Source organism: Anomaloglossus baeobatrachus, chromosome 2, assembly GCF_048569485.1.
Source record: "Anomaloglossus baeobatrachus isolate aAnoBae1 chromosome 2, aAnoBae1.hap1, whole genome shotgun sequence".
In the NCBI taxonomy this organism is placed as follows: domain Eukaryota; kingdom Metazoa; phylum Chordata; class Amphibia; order Anura; family Aromobatidae; genus Anomaloglossus; species Anomaloglossus baeobatrachus.
The window spans coordinates 233,471,347-233,491,598 of NC_134354.1; positions in this window are offsets into that span (position 1 = coordinate 233,471,347).

Below are 20,252 nucleotides of genomic sequence, written 5' to 3' on the forward strand. Positions count from 1 at the left end.
GTCAGCGGGTGAAGCCGAGGATCGGAGACGGGTTCAGGCTGAAGAAGATGGTGGGGTCACAGCCGACAGTCACCGAAAGACTTCCTGGGCGAACCGTGGTTAGGACGGGGTTAGAGTGGCAGGACGGGCTCTGCGAAAGACACAGGATTAATAGGAGACAAGGCAAGAGGGGACCTGAACACCTAGCTTAGGGAAACACGTTGAACAGGCACCGCCCACATGGAAGGAAGGTCCTAATATACCCTGTACTTGAATTTAGCAATATCCTGTTTCTGGAATGCTGGCCCTTTAAGAGGAGGTCAATGACCGTGCGCGCGCCCTAATGCAGATGCGCAAAGCCCGAGTGCCGGAGACCAGAGCAGGAAGCGGTGCAGATGATGCAGGAGAGCCCAACAGTGTGTCCTGGGTCGCAAGGGAACGCCGGAGCGGGGGACAGGAAGCATGGAGGACACAGAGGGGGAAGAGTGAGCTGTGTAGCTGTGGGCAGGAGGACCGGGGACCGGAGCGGTGAGTGAGGGATGGCGTCGGGACCCGGGGAGCGTGACACAGGTCATGAATGTGACGACTTGGACTCTGTCAATGCTTAGCAAGGGTTACATTTCTTAAAATTCAGCCAGACATGAAGATAGTTTGTTTATAGATGGGGGATAATCCCTCATTGTTTCTACAAGACTCTTGTTGACTCACGTAATTGTTTTGGCCACTGAAGGCCAGACACCCAGATAGCTCAATTATGCGAACTTCCCATTGTATTACTAAGTGAATTGCTAGATGTGATGTAACGTACCTGTCTCACCCTTGTCTCTGGATATTTGAATATAGCTTGAAATCTAGCCAATAAGAGCACAGTCTTTTCCACCAATCGTGAAGACCCCAATGGTCTGAATGGAAAGCTCAGGGGTATAAGAAGGAGGACTGTCCATTGCTCAGAGAGACTCTTGCTACATGCTACCAATCTAGGACCTGCGGATCTGATTGTCAAGCCATAACCAAAACTGGATTATAATACTATATGGACTTCAGAATCGAATGCAAGCATTCGGCTTTGATATCAAGAACTACATAAGGAAGGAATCCAGCTTGGGACAACCCAGTCATCTGTTTACAGACTTTGCGGACCTCAGCCAGCTTCCTACATCTGGCGTTATTCCATTCTCGGTGGGTGCCCGCCAAAAGCGGGGTGCTGCTGGATTGGAGTAAGTAGCCCTGGAAGCTCTGAGGCACGGACCTACTAATCCCTGGTGAGCCAGTGGAAGGGTGAGACTCTGTTGCCTGTTACATTTGTGTGTTTTGCTGGTTATGTGCTATGTGCCGTTAATTGTTTCGGGATCCAATTCCCTCACCTTGTGTTGTCTGAGTAGTGTTCCGCCCACGGTTAAGGAGGCCAGCGTTTAGTTGGGATGAGCCCTAGGCCACGCTATCTTTCTAAAGGCGGCCGGGCCAGCGGACGAGAGCACCCACTGACCCCGTGTCTCCACAATGAATAGCAGCTCTGATTGGTTGTTATAGGACATTCGTAGTATAGGAAGCTTATGTGTGAGGTAATATGATTTCCGTAGAGAGGCAGATAGAGACGGACAGGGAAAGAGACAGACAGGGAAAGAGACAGAGAAGGAAAGAAACAGACAGAGACAGGCAGGCAGACAGGGAAAGAGACAGACAGAGGCAGACATGAAAAGAGAAAGACAGGGAAAGATACAGACAAAGAGACATACAGACAAAAAGACAGACAGACAGAGAGATAGAGAAATAGACAGACAGGGAAAGACACAGACACAGGGAAAGACACAGACAGACAGGGGAAGAGACAAACACACAGGGACAGAGAAATAGAGAGACAGACAGACAGACACTCTGAGACAGACAGACACACAGACAGAGAGAGACAGACACACAGACAGACACACAAATAGACAGGTAGACCGAGACAGACCAGGAAAGAGACAGACAGAAAGACAGACAGAGAGACAGATAGACAGATACAGACAGACAAAAAAAAATACAGGGACAGGTGGACAGACAGATAGATATAGACAGAGACAGACAGACAAAGAGATACAGAGTCACACAGGCAAAGAGACAGACAGAGAGAGACAGACAGATAGAGACAGACAAACGGAGAGATAGAGAGAAAGACAGACAGACAGAGACTGAGAGACTGGGAGAGAAGGAGAGACATAGAGACAGTTACTATCCCGGGCAACGCCGGGTACTACAGCTAGTATATATATCTATATACACACACAACAAACATTAAAAAAATTACAGTCTGACACTCGTTATCTCATCTTCTATAATCCTGTGGTTATGCAAGACTATATGTTACTTATGAAACACATTCTGTATATGAACCTCTCTTATGGATTTTCTTTTGGAGCAGAAGACTCCTTCCTGCAAAAAAACAAGCTCTCATATGGTCACATACTGTATGTCTCTTAGAAGAATAGAAGGAAAAATACAAAATTCCTAAATAAAAAATTGTCTGCATGCAATTTTTGTTTTTTACATATGCATAGATTTCTACTCTTCTTCTAAGGGTCATAACTTTTTTTTTCATAGATATATGAGAGCTTGTTTCTTGCGGAAAATGTTGTACTCTGTAAACTATTTTGCCATACAATGTGCTGAAAAATGAGAAAAAAAATCTAAATGAGACGAAATAGTCTGCCAATATTTTTAGTGTTTTTGTCTTTATGTTGTCCTCTGGTACAAATAATCTGGCAGTATGATGCTCCATAATCTACCAAACTTACATAAGTAGTGAACATTTTTTCAGAAGTTTGTAAAACAAAAATAATTCTTGGTTTCTGATGACATTTTCTGAAAGACTTTTTTTTCCCCATTGATTGAGCTGTAAAAGGGCTTGTTTTATGCGTGATTAGCTGATAGTTTTCAGATCAATTTGGGATACAAACTATTGTTTAATCGCTTCTTATTGCATTTTGTTAAGGAGCTTTCGTGACCGAAAACTGCAATTCTGGCATTTTGATTTTTTTTTTCACTTTGTGGTGTCAACCATATGAGATAATGCATTTTATGTGATATTTGTTTATATTTTTAATTTTTTAATGAAGAAAAAGGGGAATTATTAAAATTAACTCCAACACCTGTCTTGGTCACAGATTCAGATTTAGCTTTATTACCATTCCTGGCCACCAGAGGGAGCTCCACACCAGCACCCACTCGGATGACATTCACAACAGCGCGCGTTCCAGCGGTCACACCGACAGCAGAAGAAGCGAGGGCGCATGCGCCGCCCTCTCTGCCGCAAGAATAGAATAGCGGGGGTAACACGATCTTCACAAAGATGGCACCGAAGATAAGCGCTATGCGCAGGCGCCATCTCCGATACCATCTTATTACTGATTACTGAATTACTGAATAGTGAAATTAGCATAGAGAACAGAGAGAGGGAGGAACAACAGGCAATGAGGCAGGAATCCATATGAAAACCCACCCAGATATTATCTGCTCCATTGCAGCTGACACTCAAGCAGCTGCCAATTTTTAAATTTTACTTTTTTTGGATTTGAAAGCCTAAATATCTGAGCTGACCTCTAATGGTATGTATAGAATCAGCCTGATAGTGCCAGTATAGCACTGGCTTTAGCTTTTATACAAAAATCCTAATGATTGGTTCCCTTTAATTGTAACACCTGCCTGGATAAACAGACTCAGGTAGGATGTAATGGACAGACTAGAGGGAAACCCCTCACCAAGCAGGACCCCAGAACCCTGAAACCCTTTAACCCCTATACAGGGATTTGGAATTACACAAGGCCCTGGAGATCTCTACCCGTGGAAGGCTGCAGTCCGGTGAGAGTAGTCGTCAGGCAGGGTCAAACCAGGAACAGCAAAACAGGGACAGAATTGGCAGGCAAAGGCGTAAACAGAAAACGTAGCAGTGGTCAGATCCGGGTCGGGCAGCGAGGTACAAAACAGCAGGCAGAAGGGTAGTCAACAACAAGCAAGTCAGCGCACAGGAATCACAAAACAAACAGCACATGAGCCAGAATCAGAACTATCTCTGGCAGAGGCCAGCAGACAGGAGGGGGAATAAGAAGGGTGTGGTGTCTTCCCATTAGCTGTAGCTGAATGATGGTACTTCAGCTGGGAGACACCCGCCACCTACAGTCAGCCAGCGGTACTGCAGATCCCAAGATAACCCAGCCCAGTGGATGATCGGAGTCTGCGCCCACCGGTGCTGCTGGCATCGACTCCTCTCCCATCACCAGCACCATCCACGGCAGGAACACGGCGTCGCCTGGCGATCGAAGCAGAAGTCGCTGGAGCAGACTCCGGCGGTGACGTAACATTAATGTTGCTGTAAGCCTCTTGACAGTCTCCCAGACTGATTTTCATCTTGTCTTTTCTACATTTTTGAGAAACATCCAGGTCTAGGTAATGTCACTGTTGTGCCAAATGTGAGCCACTTCTTGAGAAATGTTTTCACAGTGTTTCCTGGAATATATAATAGCGCCTTGGAAATTATTTTGAGTACCCTTCTGATTAATAACTGCCAACAGTGAGATCCCTTTGCGGTGTTGTAAGCTGTTTACAGACTGTGGATTTTGCTATAAAATGAAACGAAGAAAATCCTACTAAAATAGCTAAATTTTATATGGAGTTATTTAGAAGCACTATAAATGATGTCAGCTGTGTCCCGACTACTGTTTAACATAAGTTTGAATGTAATTGTGATTCTGAACACCACTACATGTACCGCCCTCGTGGCAGCGGCAGAGCCACTCGGATCCGGAGCCGTGGTCCTCGAAGGATTCTCCGGATCCGGGGGGGACCACACATCCTGGCCCGCCCCTTTGGTCTTTTCGCAGCACTCTCTCGCTGCCCGCGGCCCTCTTGGAACTTCCAGTTCCGGCCTCACAAGGAAGACGAGGGGCGGGGCTTAGGCTTCGCTCACTTTCTAAGAGAAGACGGGGTTTTGGCGTGAAAAATGGTGAAAAATCGCGGAATTGGCGGGAAACAGAATCTTGACTCGCGGTTTTTGGCTTTCAAGGCGCGCGTGTGACAAACACTTCCTCTGAGAGATTCGCTACCCATAGAAAACCCCATCCCTTCTCGGGGTTAAACCGCCGGGTGTACCATATGTGCTGCGGCCCACGGACACAGCACTCTTTTTCCTTCCAGGTTCGGGCAAGCATCTCCTGCTGTTGTCGCTCTTGCGTGGTCATCACTGGCATCATCTGTTGCTGGTGTGGTTGTTGTTCCCAGTAGGGTGCATCAGTGTCCGGCCTCAGCTCCCTATCTGTCTCTGGTTTTACTTGAACTCTGGCGGCCCCAACAGCCGTCGGAATGCCGCCTGGTAGCGGAACAGGCAAACATCTTGGTTCCGCTCTCATAGGTGCAAACTAAAGAACCAACTGCTCCGCAGCCGGGGTTGCAGGGTTCGGGTGCTCCGCCTTTGAGGACAGGTCCGGTGATGCGGCCATGTCTGGTCTGGCCGGTGTCTGGCTGACCGCTGCCATGGCTGGAATGAGGGTCTCGGTCTGGATCTCTGCAGCTGGAGCTTCTGGCAAATACATTGAAAGATCCGCTGGCGAGGTTGGTGGGGGCAGCTCGGCGTCCGCCGAGGATGGGGTAGTTGGTAGTGGAGTGCTCACCGCGAGCGGGGACGGTCCGGATCCCTCAGCCGCTGTGGCCAGATTTGGGCAATCAGTAGGGGTAACCGCTTACCCTTTCTTCACGTGGGATTTCGATCTCACGGACTCGCACCGCCACCGCCAGGCTCCTCATCTCTTCCCGCCAGTGGTTCAGGATGGATAGGAACTGCGTCCGCATTCTCCTGCACAGCTGCTTCGTTTCCTCCTCTATCCATGCCATGGTCCCAGGGACAGCACGCTCTGGGGACCAGTCTCCCTCCGCCATCTTGCCACTGCATCATCCAGGAACGTTGTCACAGAGTCCTGGCGTCCCTGCTCCACGTCCGCTAGTTACACATCCTGACCCGCCCCTTTGGTCTTTTCGCAGCACTCTCTCGCTGCCCGCGGCCCTCTGGGAACTTCCAGTTCCAGCCTCACAAGGAAGATGAGGGGCGGGGCTTAGGCTTCGCGCACTTCCTAAGAGAAGACGGGGTTTTGGCACGAAAAAATGGCAAAAAATCACGGAATTGGCGGGAAACAGAATCTTGACTCGCAGTTTTCAGCTTTCAAGGCGCACATCACCCAGGTAAGTGGGTCCTGCTCGTATCATGTTCGTGATACCAGGTTTTTCGAGGTGTACCACCCCGATCCGGGAGGTCCGCGCGGACACTCGAATTAAAAGAAGGGGGGGAGTTTGTACAATTGGATTAGGAAGTTCGTGACACCACCCACAGTGCATGGTAATGTGAGGGACCACCGCTGCTGTTGGGGAGCCCTGTGACGATGGTGTAGCAGCAGGACGTTTAACCCCTCCGTGGGTAGGGGGTTTGTGTCCCGGGGCCCGTTGGATGGTTGGTGCTTGGGGTGCCATAGGGGATAGGAAAAGGGTTTTTCAGTGTACTCACTCAGTCCAAAAATAACAACACCGACAACTTGTAAACCAGAGTTCTGAGCACCACTGCAGCTTGTAGGGAGCACGCTGGGGTCCGTGCCCTTGATGTTGCTGTTAGCCTCTGGCCCTTTCCTTGGCACCTTTGTCTCTATTTGGACCCTCAAATATAAAACTCTTCGGGTCCAGCTCATCCGTATGGCTAACGGAGTGAGCTTGCTCTCAGGGTTCACGCGTAGGATTTCTTTGGACTGTATTGGGAAAGTCCTATCCCATCGGTGCGCTAGTACCCCAATTTTGGGGCGGGTTGGGGATGAATCTTGAAGTCTTCACCCCTTGTCGGGTAAATTACCGGAACACGTGAAGCTACTTTCCGGCCTAGGGTCCACGTACCCCGTCGTGCCCTGGCCCCTGCCCGGTGATAGCACAAGGCCGCCGGCTGCCCTCCTCGGCAGTCCGTGCCCCTTGACATAATCCCCTGCAACCGGGGTTCCAGCTCCTATCAGGCCCAGACCAACGTCTGCCACCTAGTAACTACAGGAGCCCTGCTCCAGGCCGGTGACCTCTCCCTCTCAGAGAGTAACCTCTGCCTCCTTCTCCTTCCTCTGCTGGCTCACTTCTCTCTTCTCTTGCTCCACTGTCACTTTCTGACTTTCCCCTACCAACCCCCCAAATGGGCGACCCTATTCCCTTCAGGCCCCCCAATGGTGTGTCTGGTGGGTACAGTGTAAAGTGTTCCTAGGATTTTGATTGGCTAAGCTGTTAGCAACACCAAAGGACCAGGACCCGTAACCAAGGAGGAGTGGATACTGTGCAGAAGGGCAGATTGCACAATACCCTGTGACAACCTGATAGGCCAGGGCGTCACATACATCCCTTATTGCAAAAGGTGTTCACACTTACGCAACAAATTATTTTAATTTTGTTATTTTTCTTTCCCACTTCAAAGTATTTCAGTTTGTTTCTCAATTGAATTGTAAAGAATATGGGTAACATTAAAGGTGGAAATAATTCAAAAATTCTTCTTCTTAGTATAATTTTTACATACCAAAAATGTGGAATTTTAACAGGGGCATGTAGACTTTTTAAATCTACTATAGCTACAGTGAAAAACTCCTGTTACAAATTATGAAAATGAGGCTGTGACAAATGTTTAAACAGATATTTCAGGTTCACCATATTAATGAGCTATCTTTAGGACAGGTCACCAATTATAGATAGACTCCTATCCACCTCCTGGCATCCCTACTCATCAGCAATAGTTGGATATAGACAGTGAATCAGGATCAGGACTATCTCAAGTATTTTATCAGATACAGCATCTATTATTATTATTATTATTATTATTATTATTATATTACTACCATTGTTATTAAAGAGGTTATCCATCATGTGATACAATCATTTTTTACTTGTATACATATATTTTGGGTTAAAAATCCTTTCTTTTTTGGGTTTCATAAAAAATATTGCATTGTTTGCCTTCTATTTTTTCCGTGTTGCACTGTCTATTGCTGGCTACAGAATGCGGCAACTAAGAATCTGTCGGTCAGCCCGCTTTGGTCATCTAATAGGAGATCTGCAACTTTTATCCAGAGGCGTATCTGGTGGGGGTGCTGGCAGGGCATGTGCCCCGGGCGCAGCTTTCAGGGGCGCCATCGGGCCACCTGATGCAGCTCTCTGAGTCTCCTCGGCGGCTGTGTTTTGCCACACTGTAGTGGCAGCCGGCCATTCTCTGAGCTAGCTGTCAAGCTGCCAGCTCAAACTCAGAGGAAGTGCGGTGCGGCGGCTGCCACTGATCAATTGTCCTCATATCTTTCAGATATGGTGAGGACAATTGAAGAGGTGACCGCCGGCTGTGACTTCCGGGTTAGAGCGATGCCTGTAGTGCGATCATGTCAGCTGATCACACTACTGACGTCACTCTTCAGTGCCGCATAGGCAGCAGACAATGCTGGTGATAATTGCTCCAGTGTGGAGCTGAAGACACCAAAGAGGAAAGGTATGGAGTGAGGGAGGCAGTATGTATAGACTCAGTATGGGGGGAGACAGGGTGGGGAAGGGGAAGTGTGGCGCACCTGAGGCTTCAGTCGCCACAGAGGTACTGCATCTCAACCAGAGGTTTGGTATTCCATCTTGGGTAAGGAGGAGGTAAACACCGGTTCACAGAAAAGCACAGCCCACTCACTTAGCAACACATCACCAACCTGGTAAGGGTGTGATTATACCCGAACCAGACTGGAGGGGTGGAGTCATCTGTGTGGGAACAGAGGTGTCGTGTGGAGTTAAGGAGAGGAAAGTCTAGTCGGAGGAGTGGAGGAGCAAAGACCTGAGGAACTGGAGCTGGTACCACTTGACCCAGGCATAGAGGGGTCCCAGAGCCCGCGGTAATTGCTACACAAACCCGTGGACTTGTTCTACATATAATCAACAAGTTGAGGGACACGGTCACAATATGGGGACTGGTCCATAGGCTAAAGGAGATTAAACCCACGGGCTCCCTAGTGAAACCAGCGGCTGAGCTGACTCTAACCACTGAAGCTACCACCGCACACGAATCTACTGGATTGGAGTGACAAAACAAGGACTAACAGGGATAGAGTTTCGCGCTGCCCAACAGGGTTCATGGACACCGGACAGAGTTCAGTGAGCGAGGGCGCAAGGCAGGAGGACAAAGCTAGCGCAGAAGTCGACCAGGGAAGGAGCACATTAAAGAAAGGTGGACCGGACTCGACCTCCGAACTACCTGGGATCGGCTGGAGCCCATCACGGTTAATCCCGGCATTCTAAGGGTGGTCCGCGACTTGTGTGTACCTGAGTACAATAAGTAAAACCTCTATTGACTGCATCCCTGAGTCACTTCCTTATTTGCCTGTGTCTGCCATTATAGACTACTACCACCATCTTCCGCTCTGGGGCCCAGCTCTACCTGTGGGGAACTGTACCATCCAAGGTGCGCCACCATCAGCCCCAGAGGTCCCATCCCGCAGTGGCGGCACCCAACTTGCCGCATACCACATGTGGCGTCACGAATAACCCCCATCATCCCCTACATCTTTTATTAAACGACACCGCCGGGGTCAAGGAGCCGAGTCTGGCAACTGCGGCACCCCAGCAGCAGAACCGCGTCCCGGGAACGAGTCGCCCCAGGCCCCGGTGGGCGCATCAGAAGTATCTGTGGACACATTAGGAGTATGGTGGGAGGGAGGAAGGGGAGGGGAAAATACCTATTGACACAGTAGGCCAGGGGAGCAAGGATGGCGAGGGTGAAGTAAAGTGAAGGGCAATTAATTATTCAGAGGAACAGCATAGGGCAGATATTTTTATATAGGAGTATTCAAATCATTCTGCTATTTTTAATGGTATTGTGTCAGGATGTGCTGCAGAAGACCAGAGAGGATGGAAGTCTGCAGGAACGAGCTGTGGATGTGAAAAGTCAACATGGCATCTGGACAAGATGAAGAAAAGAAAGAAGCGGCTCTGATCAGAGACAAAATCATCAATAAGGTTAAATGTATAAGGAAACAATGATCCTGTAAAAGCCAAACAGAGGAAATTTTCTAATGAAACTCCATTGCAAGAAGAATTATTTTAGCTTCAAATATATGTATCTAATCAAGACACATTGCAAGAATTTCAGTCAAGTCTTTCTTGAAAACTACAAAAGCTGAGCTACTTGTGATTTGTAGTCATTTTTCAGTACACAGTTCCACTTTTATGCAAGCAGTTCCAGTAATGTTTTCTCTTTGGTGACCCCAATTATCATAAGGAAATAGCACATACAGCACAAATTAGCATGATAAGCTGCTATTTGAGGACGATATATGCAAAAATTGGATGTATGAATTATCAGTTGGATCACTTCTTTACCTTAGGTTTCATATGTGCATTTATATCTTTGCTTATCATTTTAAACCATCTTGCTTATCTTTACCTAGATATACAGTTGAAACCAGAAGTTTACATGACATGAAATCAGAATAAAACGTTCCCATTTTAGGTCAATTAGAATTAGCTAAATTATTTATATTTGCCAAATGCCAGAATAATGAGAGAGAGAGAGAGAAAGAGAGAGAGATAGAAAGACAGAGAGAAAGAGACAGAGAAAATGTTTTAAGGCACTTTATTACTTTCTGCAAAGTCAAAGGTTTTCATACACTAAAGGGCGCTTTACACGCTGCAACACAAAACCTCATTTTGTGCATATGTGTATCAACATCCGTATGGCAGTTTCGAGCTTGCACAGTGGAGGAATTACCACTATAGGAAGCATAGTGGAAGCTATGGAGTCTTGAATTTGACGGGCCCATCAAAGAATTGTAAAGACTTGGAGGAAAGAGGTTGAGAGACAAGTAAAACATGAATGAGAAGGGAAGGTGATGGCTCTAAGTAAGGACCACTTCACATTGAGTTTTTACTTACTTTCAGTGGTCCCGTCGGAGTTTCAGTCCGAACTCCCAACGCAAAACGTGTTTATGACGCATGCGTAGACCCTCCGGGTGTCCGCATGCAGAAAGCATATACGCCAGAAAATGGTGCAAGACAGAGCACATGCTGACTTCATCTGCTCCATTACGGTCAATGGTGCATGCGTCCGAAACCCGTTTTGTGGAGGGGTTGGACGGATATGCTGACGGGACCAGTGAACGTAAGTAAATGCGCAGTGTAAAACCAGCCTTAAGGGTGCCTTTTAACGCTGCTACATCGCTAACGATATATCGTCGGGGTCACGTCGTTAGTGACGCACATCCGGCGCCGTTAGCGACATCGCAGCGTGCAACACCAAGGAGCGACGATCAACGAGCGCAAAAACGTGAAAAATTGTTGCTCGTTGACACATCGCTTCTTTTCCAAATATTGTTGCTGCTGCAGGTACGATGTTGTTCGTCGTTCCTGCGGCAGCACACATCGCTATGTGTGACACCGCAGGAACGACGAACATCTCCTTACCTGCGTCCACCGGCAATAAGAAAGGAAGGAGGTGGGCGGCATGTTCCGGCCGCTCATCTCCGCCCTTCCTCTGCTATTGGATGGCTGCCGTGTGACGTCGCTGTGACGCCGCACGAACCCCCCCTTAGAAAGGAGGCGGATCGATGGCCAGAGCGACGTCGCAGGGAAGGTAAGTCTGTTTGATGGGTGTTAGCGATTTACCCGTGACGCACAACCGACGGGGGTGGGTACGCTCGCTAGCGATATCGGTACCGATATCGCAGCGTGTAAAGTACCCTTTAGGCTATTATTGATATGAAGTCCTTTGATTGCACTTCTTATAAAGCATTATTGCATAATAAATAATATTAGGAATTAAATAATAGTGCAGGTAATAATCATAATGCCAATGTTCTTGCTCTGCAGTTCATACTACCAAGACCAAAATCATTATTTGAAAATATATTGCTGGTATCCCTGAAACCACATGAGTTAAATGTATATACAGTAAGCAGTTAATATCTTTGGCTATAGGTAATGTTTTATTTTTATTTTTATTTTTTAACTATTGTAAAATTAATTATCTGATTTTATAATGTGGCATCTGAAATAATAAATATTATAAATAGTACTTTACTACTATCTATTTTGTTTCTTTGCAGCGTCAACTGTTGCTTGAAGTCAATGAAGATGGCAGATTCTAATTTAGTGGCATGGTAGGTGTTGTTCTACAATATTAATATACAATATAATAAATAGGTATTCCCGCATTGTTCTGCTCCCTATTCCCGGCAGGGACAATGGCACACTCAGCATCTCGGCAGTAGCTCTTGTGTCCCTAGTCCTTGTCACTAGCTGCCAGGGCCTGTCCAGGCCATGCAGGTCTCTTGGGCCGCGTACTCAGGGCGTGCACGCACACATGTTCTTAAGGGGCCAGCATGTCCTGACACAGAAGTTCCTCTCAGCCATAGGCTAGGTATCTAATGCACCCTCCCCTATGGAAGGTGGTAGGGTAACGTGATCTAACCTTAGAGATGCGATGTTAGTTGTTCTCATGTGTCAAGTCTGATGCTGTATGTGCTAACACTTGTCTGTACCAGCAGTGCCTGCTGTACCTGTCTTACCTGTCATACCCACTGTACCTGCTGAACTCGCTGTGCCATCTGTGCCTGCAGTACCAGCTGTACCTGTGTCGCCCTGGACAAGCCAGGGGCCACAGGTAACAACACCACCACACCACACACTCCCTGTAGGCACATCGAGGTCAGAACACAAAATCCTTGTTGCCCTCCCCAGGGGCTGATGTCCACACCAGGGGGTGGAGCCAGGCGGTTGGTCTCCACCCATCAAGGAGTTCACAGTCCTGGAGGAGGGAAAACACAGGCAGTTAGAGTGAAGCTAGGGAAGTGAGAGGAGAGTCTAGTTTTGAGGTGAAAGTGGAAGGAGCAAAGTTGAAAGTGAGTAGTAGTGAAGTGACAGAGAAAGAGCCTGAAGTTGGTCCGGGTGTGTGGCCCGGACAGAGCAGCAAGGTTGGCAGACGGTGGTGACCGTCTGCAGTGGAGGCCGATTGGAGTCTGCCGTAAGGACCGTGGACGGGTGGTGACCCGGCGGTACCGGACCGGCATACAAAGAGAAGCCAGCACCATTGGCAGGGGCCTTTCGGATCCCGGCAAGGTTTGGAGTCTCCGTGAATTTGCCAAATCCGTTAGTGAAGGGGACCTCCGGGTTTCCAAACAGCCAAGTCCCGATAGAAAGCAACCATCCAACCGAGAAGGGGAGACACCGCCACCGCCAAGGGCAACTGTTTCCCAGGGTCAGCGCCTGCGGGCAAAAGGGGCTCCTCCGGCCTACATCCCAGTCGGGGAGCGGGTTACCGGTGGGAACCCATCGCTACCAACATTGAACTTAGGTGCAGGGAGAGACAGTCATCACCAACCTACAGGGAAGAAGCAACCGCAGCCGTCCGAGGGACCTGTCCATCCAGCCGCTTGTTTACCGTGAACTGTGTGATCATCATTGGGCTGAGTGAGTACCTCCGTGCCGTGCAGCACAGCACTGCCCCTGCGACCCTGCACCTCAACAGGCCCCGCAACCCGCCTGTCATCTATTCCTACCCCATCACTGGGCCCCGGGACAACCAACCCCCTACCCACGGAGGGGAGAAATAACAACAAAGCTGCTCCCTGTCACCGCTCCCGGGATCCCCGTCCAGAGCAGCGGTGGTGCCCACACAATCCCCACAACCGTGGGTGACGTCACGGACAATAAATCCCCAAAACCATTCCCCTTTTCACTCACGGGCGAGGAGCGCCACTCGAGTCCCCGGGATCCGGCCCATCGCTCGAGCCACCGAGCAGCAGCGGCCGCAGCAGCAGCGGCAGCCGGACCCGAGCAGTGGGAGAGAGCAGCGTCCCCTCCTCCACCCACGACATACCCACTACATCCGCTAGTATCTGCTGTTGCTGCTGCATCTGCTACACTTACCAAGTCAGCCATACCCGCTGCACCTGTCTGCACCAGCCATCCAATCTGCACCTGACCACATCAGAGACTGTGCCCATTACGTCCTATGGGGTCAGTTGTCACAGTACCGAGACTCCCTGGAATAGTACTTGGTGGCTACCAGCAGCCAAGCCCTTCCTCACCATCAGAGGCTCTGGTGAATATGCGGTAGTCACTTAGTTATGCTTCTCCAGGTTGAACCATTGCTATGGCCTAGTGTTTTCACAAGCATTACAGTTTGCCTAGGCCATGGATTCCACTGGCTCCAATAGTCCTCAGCTCACAGACCTGCAGCAACAGATGGTACGTCATCGTGAACAACAGGATCGGATCCTGACCTACTTGCGGTCAGTGGACACCCACTTGCAAGTCTTCACACCAATGTCTCCACCTGATCCTGACCCAGCTACAGTTGCCACCCCGGCAGAATATCCAGCTCCAATCCTGGTTTATCTGCTCCCACTCCCCCCATCCGCAGTTTGACGGCAATCCCAATCAATGCAGGGGATTCATAAATTAGTGCTCCTTGGACTTTGAGCTTTTGTCTCCTCAGATCACCTTGGACCAGGCCAAAATGGCCTTTATGGTGTTGCACATGACCAGCAAGGCCCTTGTTTGCTTCAGTCCATTATGAGAAAGAAGTGATCCTGTCGTCTTGAACCTGCAAACTTTCCTGGTGGCATTCCCCAAGGTATTTGAGTTGAGTTTCCTCTTCCATCTTCGCTCCGTAGACTTTGCCAGGGAAATCTCACCATAGGCCAGTATTCCATCCATTTCGGCACCTTGTCCTCCGAGCCAGGCTGGAATAATGAGGCACTGGTGGCTGCATTCTGGGAAGGTCTGTATGATGGGCTCCCAGTGCAAGCCTTATTAGTGTGCATGTCTTATGCTAAGCAGCCGCCCCTCCCCTCTAGTGTGGAGGTTGAGTGGCTGTGACATCAGCATCTTGCACCTTGGTTGCAGCCATATTTATGAGGAAGGCTCACCACATTCTGCGTGTGCACATATCATTTGTCTTGGCTCCTTTTTGGTGTTTTTTTTTATATAGTTCTTTGTGGTTTTTCTAACTAATTCAGTGTAGGGACTCGCAAGTGTGAGAATCCTTGACGAACGGATTGCAAGCTTACATATTTTGGGCCAAAATATAAACTAATATCTCACTATTTGAGGTATGGCACATTTTATCCATTTTTGCAGGATGTGTGTGGACCTTTTGAATTCAGGTGGTTAAATGGTGAGCCTGTCATGTGTTATGTACTCATAGTGCTAACCAACCCGCCTGGACCTGGTGTTGTGCGTCATTTATAGGCCATTATTCAGACACTGTGCGTCTCGTGTATCCATGCGAGATGCACCTATATAGTGCTGTTTAGCCCGCCTGACCTGGGTTTCTGGCGTCATTTATAGGTTACAGTTCAGACACTGTGCATTTCACTCATTATATGATGGGCTCCCAGTGCAAGCCTTATTAGTGTGCATGTCTTATGCTAAGCAGCCACCCCTCCCCTCTAGTGTGGAGGTTGAGTGACTGTGACATCAGCATCTTGCACCTTGGCTGCAGCCATCTTTATGAGGAAGGCTCACCACATTCTGTGTGTGCACATATCATTTGTCTTGGCTCCTTTTTGGTGTTTTTTTTTTATATAGTTCTTTGTGGTTTTTCTAAGGTCTGTATGTAACCCCCTTTTCATGTACAGCACAATGGAATCAATGGTGCTCTATAAATAAATAATAATAATAAAAAGGTCTGTCCGGAAGAATCAAGGACGAGCTGGCTGGTCGTGATGTGCCTTCTTCCCTGGATGGCCTGGTATTGCTGGCTATCTGCATCAATCTCAAATTCCAAGAAGATTCCATAGAGACGAACCGAGTGAAGAAATCATTGCACCTGGCTCCCACCACGGTTCTCGTTGCTTCCTCTGAGTGCATGGAAGTAGATCGTTTGTACCTGGCAAAGCTTCCCAGGGAGTACCATTGTACCACAGAGAGACCTTTCTACTGTGCAAATCCTACTCACTTGATTAATTCTGTCCTTTGAAGCCGAGAAACATCCAAGCCTAGGATCCGTAGGAGAGGCTACCCTAAGTGAAAGCAAGGACTTTCTCCTTATCCATATTCATGTCCATATCCTGTGGCAGCACCTGATTCACCGAGTCAGCCTATATGGACTCTGGTTCCATCAAGTAGAATCTAGCAAGAAAATTTATCTAGAAGTTCTCAACACCAGCTGGAGTCAATGTCACGCTAGGTACAGAGAAGTCCCAAGTGAATGGAGAAAGGGAAGGGGAACACAGTATCTAGAGAAAGGGAAGATGGTGACCCTGACCAAACCTACTGCTGGTCCCTGAGGTCCCTCACAACCCTAGATAGGTTCCACACCTATGCACTGTGCTGGATACCTGACCCTAGGTATCCCTAATGCTGGTCCCAAAATAGAGAACGGATGAGATGAGTCCTTCATCAACCCCACCAAACACTATAGAAGACACAAGGAGGAAACACAGGGGGAAAATGCATGAACTACTTATCCACAGATGACAACAGTAGAAGTTCAGCAAGGTTTGCAGCAATGACACCACAGAGAAGTATAAGCCACCTGCTTGCAACCAAGGCCCGAATGAACTGGAAAAATATCACCAGCACCAGCAACAGAACTCTGTAAAAAAGGTTTTATCTCACATCAGATGTTGATTCAGATGAAGACAGCTGAGCTCTGCTGTTTATTATCCTCCATGTGATTGCGTGCCGCCCCCGTGCCAGCAGTCGGTGCTGCTCAGATCCGGATCTACGGTATGGCTCGAGGGGTTCTCCGGACCCGGGGGTCGCACGGACACTTCGAATAAAAGGGGGACGTATATGTACAGGGTTTTGCAATAAACTGTCTGTGACGCCACCCACGGTGTGTGGTGAGATGTAGTACCACCGCTGCTGTTGTGTCGTACCCGGGGGAGATGTGTTGGCAGCTGGATGTTAACCCCTCCGTGGGTAGGGATGGATGCCCCGGGGCCCAGTGTTGTGCAAGGTTGCAGGGGTCAGCACACTTACAGTTCGGTTGTCCTGGTGCTGGACAAAGCTGCGCTGATGCGTCGAGTCATTAAACACACAGTTCTTTTGGTAAACCAAGGTGATGGTGGCCGGCCTCCGCAGATGGGTGTATCTGGTCCCACACCCGGGCTAGCAGTCAATGCCTTTCTCCTCTGCACTTTGTGTTGCTCTAAGATAGACTTCCCGGTGTGTAACAAGGAGAGTCCATTCCCGGTCCTCTGGTTGGGAGCCGTGCCCATCAGACGCTGACCCGTGGGATCTACCAGGCCCTGGCGGATGCCCTATCCCTCTCTGTGGGTGGTTATCTACTTTTCGGGACATAGGTTGGGACAGGACCTAAAATCCTACCCTCAATTGGTTAATTAGCTAGGCCGTTGGTGCCGGTCCTGGCTTCAGGGTCCAAGTTTCCCTCTGTGCACGGTTTCTGGGTCGGTTCTCCGGTGTCGGCACCAGCGGGCTACAACCCTGTCCACCTTGGATCTCCGGCAGCCGTCTTGCCATCTCCTACTGGCACTGGCTACTGTCTGCCACCTAGCCAAGGTGTCAGGGCTCCGAACCTATGGGGAGATAAGGTATGCACACCAGTGACTATGTAAGGGGAATACATGAAATAGCAGAAACTGCTGTGTGAATACTGACTTGAAAAATCCAATAGCTATATGCAAGAGTGAATATGTGAAAAATGGAATCTGCATTACTGCCATGAACATATGAATCAAGAGAAATTTAGCTACTGAATTGATCAATGCAATAGAGCCCCAACACTACGCCAAAGTATTTCTCTACGTTGGTATGAACATATGAATCAAGAGAAATTTAGCTACTGAATTGATCAATGCAATAGAGCCCCAACACTACGCCAAAGTATTTCTCTACGTTGGGAAATACTTCTCTACCAACTGTGAGACTGTGACCGGGGTTATCTATGACGGCCGGTATGTCTCGCCCCGGTTGTGCTCACTCCATGATAGAAAGTAAATCCACTATAGGGTTAATGCTGTTTCCCTACAGGCTGAAGGAAGGGTTAAATAGAATCAGGAACAAGGGCAGGTGTGCCGGGTGTGGGGGAAGTGACCAGAACTTCCTGAGCCCTCTGCTGGAGAGGCACATGTATTTTGTTATGGACTTTTTGTTTGGACATTAAAACCGTGTGCTGTGAACCTTGATGCCTGGATCCCGTGTCTTCTGCTGCGCAGCCGACCGTGCTACCTCACATATGGTGGAGAATGCAGGCATGACAGCCGGTGAGGTGTAGCATCCATCCCTGGTGACCCAGCTGCGCATGTCCTTGATTCGAGCGGCTATACTACAGCCCAAACCCGGCGACGCCATGGAGGACATACTAAAGCATTTGGCTCAGGCTAATGCACAGCAGCAACAGGCTAATGCACAGCAGCAACAGGCTAATGCACAGCAGCAACAGACCAATGCACACCTGCTCCAATCCTTGCAAGTGCAGGAAAAAAAATTCCAAGAACAGATGGATCAGGCCAATGCACGTCAGCAGCAATCCTTGCAAGTGCAGGACAAAAGGCACCAAGAACAGATGGAGCAGGCCAATGCACGTCAGCAGCAAGCCTTGCAATTGCAGGAAAAAAGGCACCAAGAACAGATGGTTCTCCTGGCCAAGTCGATCCGTGCCGGACCGGCAGCAACAACCCCGGGACCGGGTGACGACGGCAGCGTCCGGAAAGCGGTGAGACAAGCGTTGCAAAAGATGACCCCGGGTGATGATGTGAAAGCGTTCCTGGCGGTGTTTGAGCGGGTGGCCGAGCGGGAAAAGCTGCCGACCCCGCAGTGGGCTGAGGTATTGTCGCCCTATCTGACGGGGGAACCCCAAAAAGCGTACCTGGACCTCTGTGCCGAGGACGCCATTGACTATGTGACCCTGAAAGCCGAAATACTGGCTCGGTTGGGGGTGAATACCTATGTACGGGCTCAGCGGGTAAATCAGTGGTTCTATGAGGAAGCCAAACCCGTACGCTCCCAGGCCTATGACTTGTTGCATCTTGTAAAAAAGTGGTTGCAGCCTGACACTCTGAGCCCGGCGCAAATGGTGGAAAGGGTAGTAGTGGATCGTTTTGTGCGCACTTTACCCGTCACCGTTCAACGGTGGGTCGGACAGGGTGACCCGAGTACCCTGGACCAATTAGTGTCCCTGGTAGAGCGGCATGTGGCTACGCAGGACTTGATACGGGACACTGAGACTTTGCGTACCGCCCGTCGGTCCGGCCCCTCCAAGCCTAGGGCCAAGGACCCACCGCTGACAACGGTACAGGAGTCCCCTACCGTCCCGTCTGAGGCCGCGGCCGCCATTCCTGAGGTCCGGAAGGTTCTGTACCCTAAACGACAACCCATCAAGGGGGTTTCCGTCCCCATTAGATGTTCGCGGTGCCAGCGGGTGGGACATATGGAAGCCCAGTGTCCACTCACCACGGAGCCCATGGATTGTGGGGTTACCCGGCGGGGTTCAATGTATGCTCAGGTGGTGTGTACCGCTGACCTGGTCTCCCCAGAGACGGAGCCCCACTTGTGCCAAATACAGGTGAATGGATGTCCGGTTACAGGATTGTTGGATTCCGGAAGCTTAGTGACCCTTGTGCGATCCACCTTGAGAGCTAAAGTAAAGGCCACAGGACGCACCGTGGGGGTGGTTTGCATACATGGGGACCGCCGCGACTATCCCACGGGGATTGTCACCATCACAGCACCTTGCGGTCAGGTGCAACATGAGGTGGGACTTCTTAACACTCTTCCTTATGACGTGATCCTAGGAAGGGATCTGCCCTATTTTTGGACTTTATGGAGGGGACCCCCTAAGTCCCCTCAGATATTGGTCGGTCCGGGACCTGAGCCCTACAATCCTGAATCCGGGACACCTGCCGTAGGGGTCACCATGATAGGGACAGAGTGTGAACCCGATAGTTCGCCCCTAGAGGTATTGGCAGGAGAGGCTGAGACGGTCGAGCCCATCCCGGAGTTGGAGGCGTCCCCGGATACGTTTGGGACAGCCCAACTCCAGGACCCTACGTTAATACATGCCCGGAGTCGGGTGACAGTAGTTGACGGGGTGGCACAGCTGCCCGGTGCCCAGGTAAGGTACCCCCATTTCGCTCTTAAGCAGGATTTACTCTACCGGGTAGATGAAATACGGGGTGTAGGGGTAGAACAGTTGGTGGTGCCCCAGCCGCATCGCCGGCGGGTCCTCGATTGGCTCATAAACACCTGATGAGTGGCCACCTAGGGGTCAAGAAAACGCAGGAGCGAATATTGCAAAGGTTCTATTG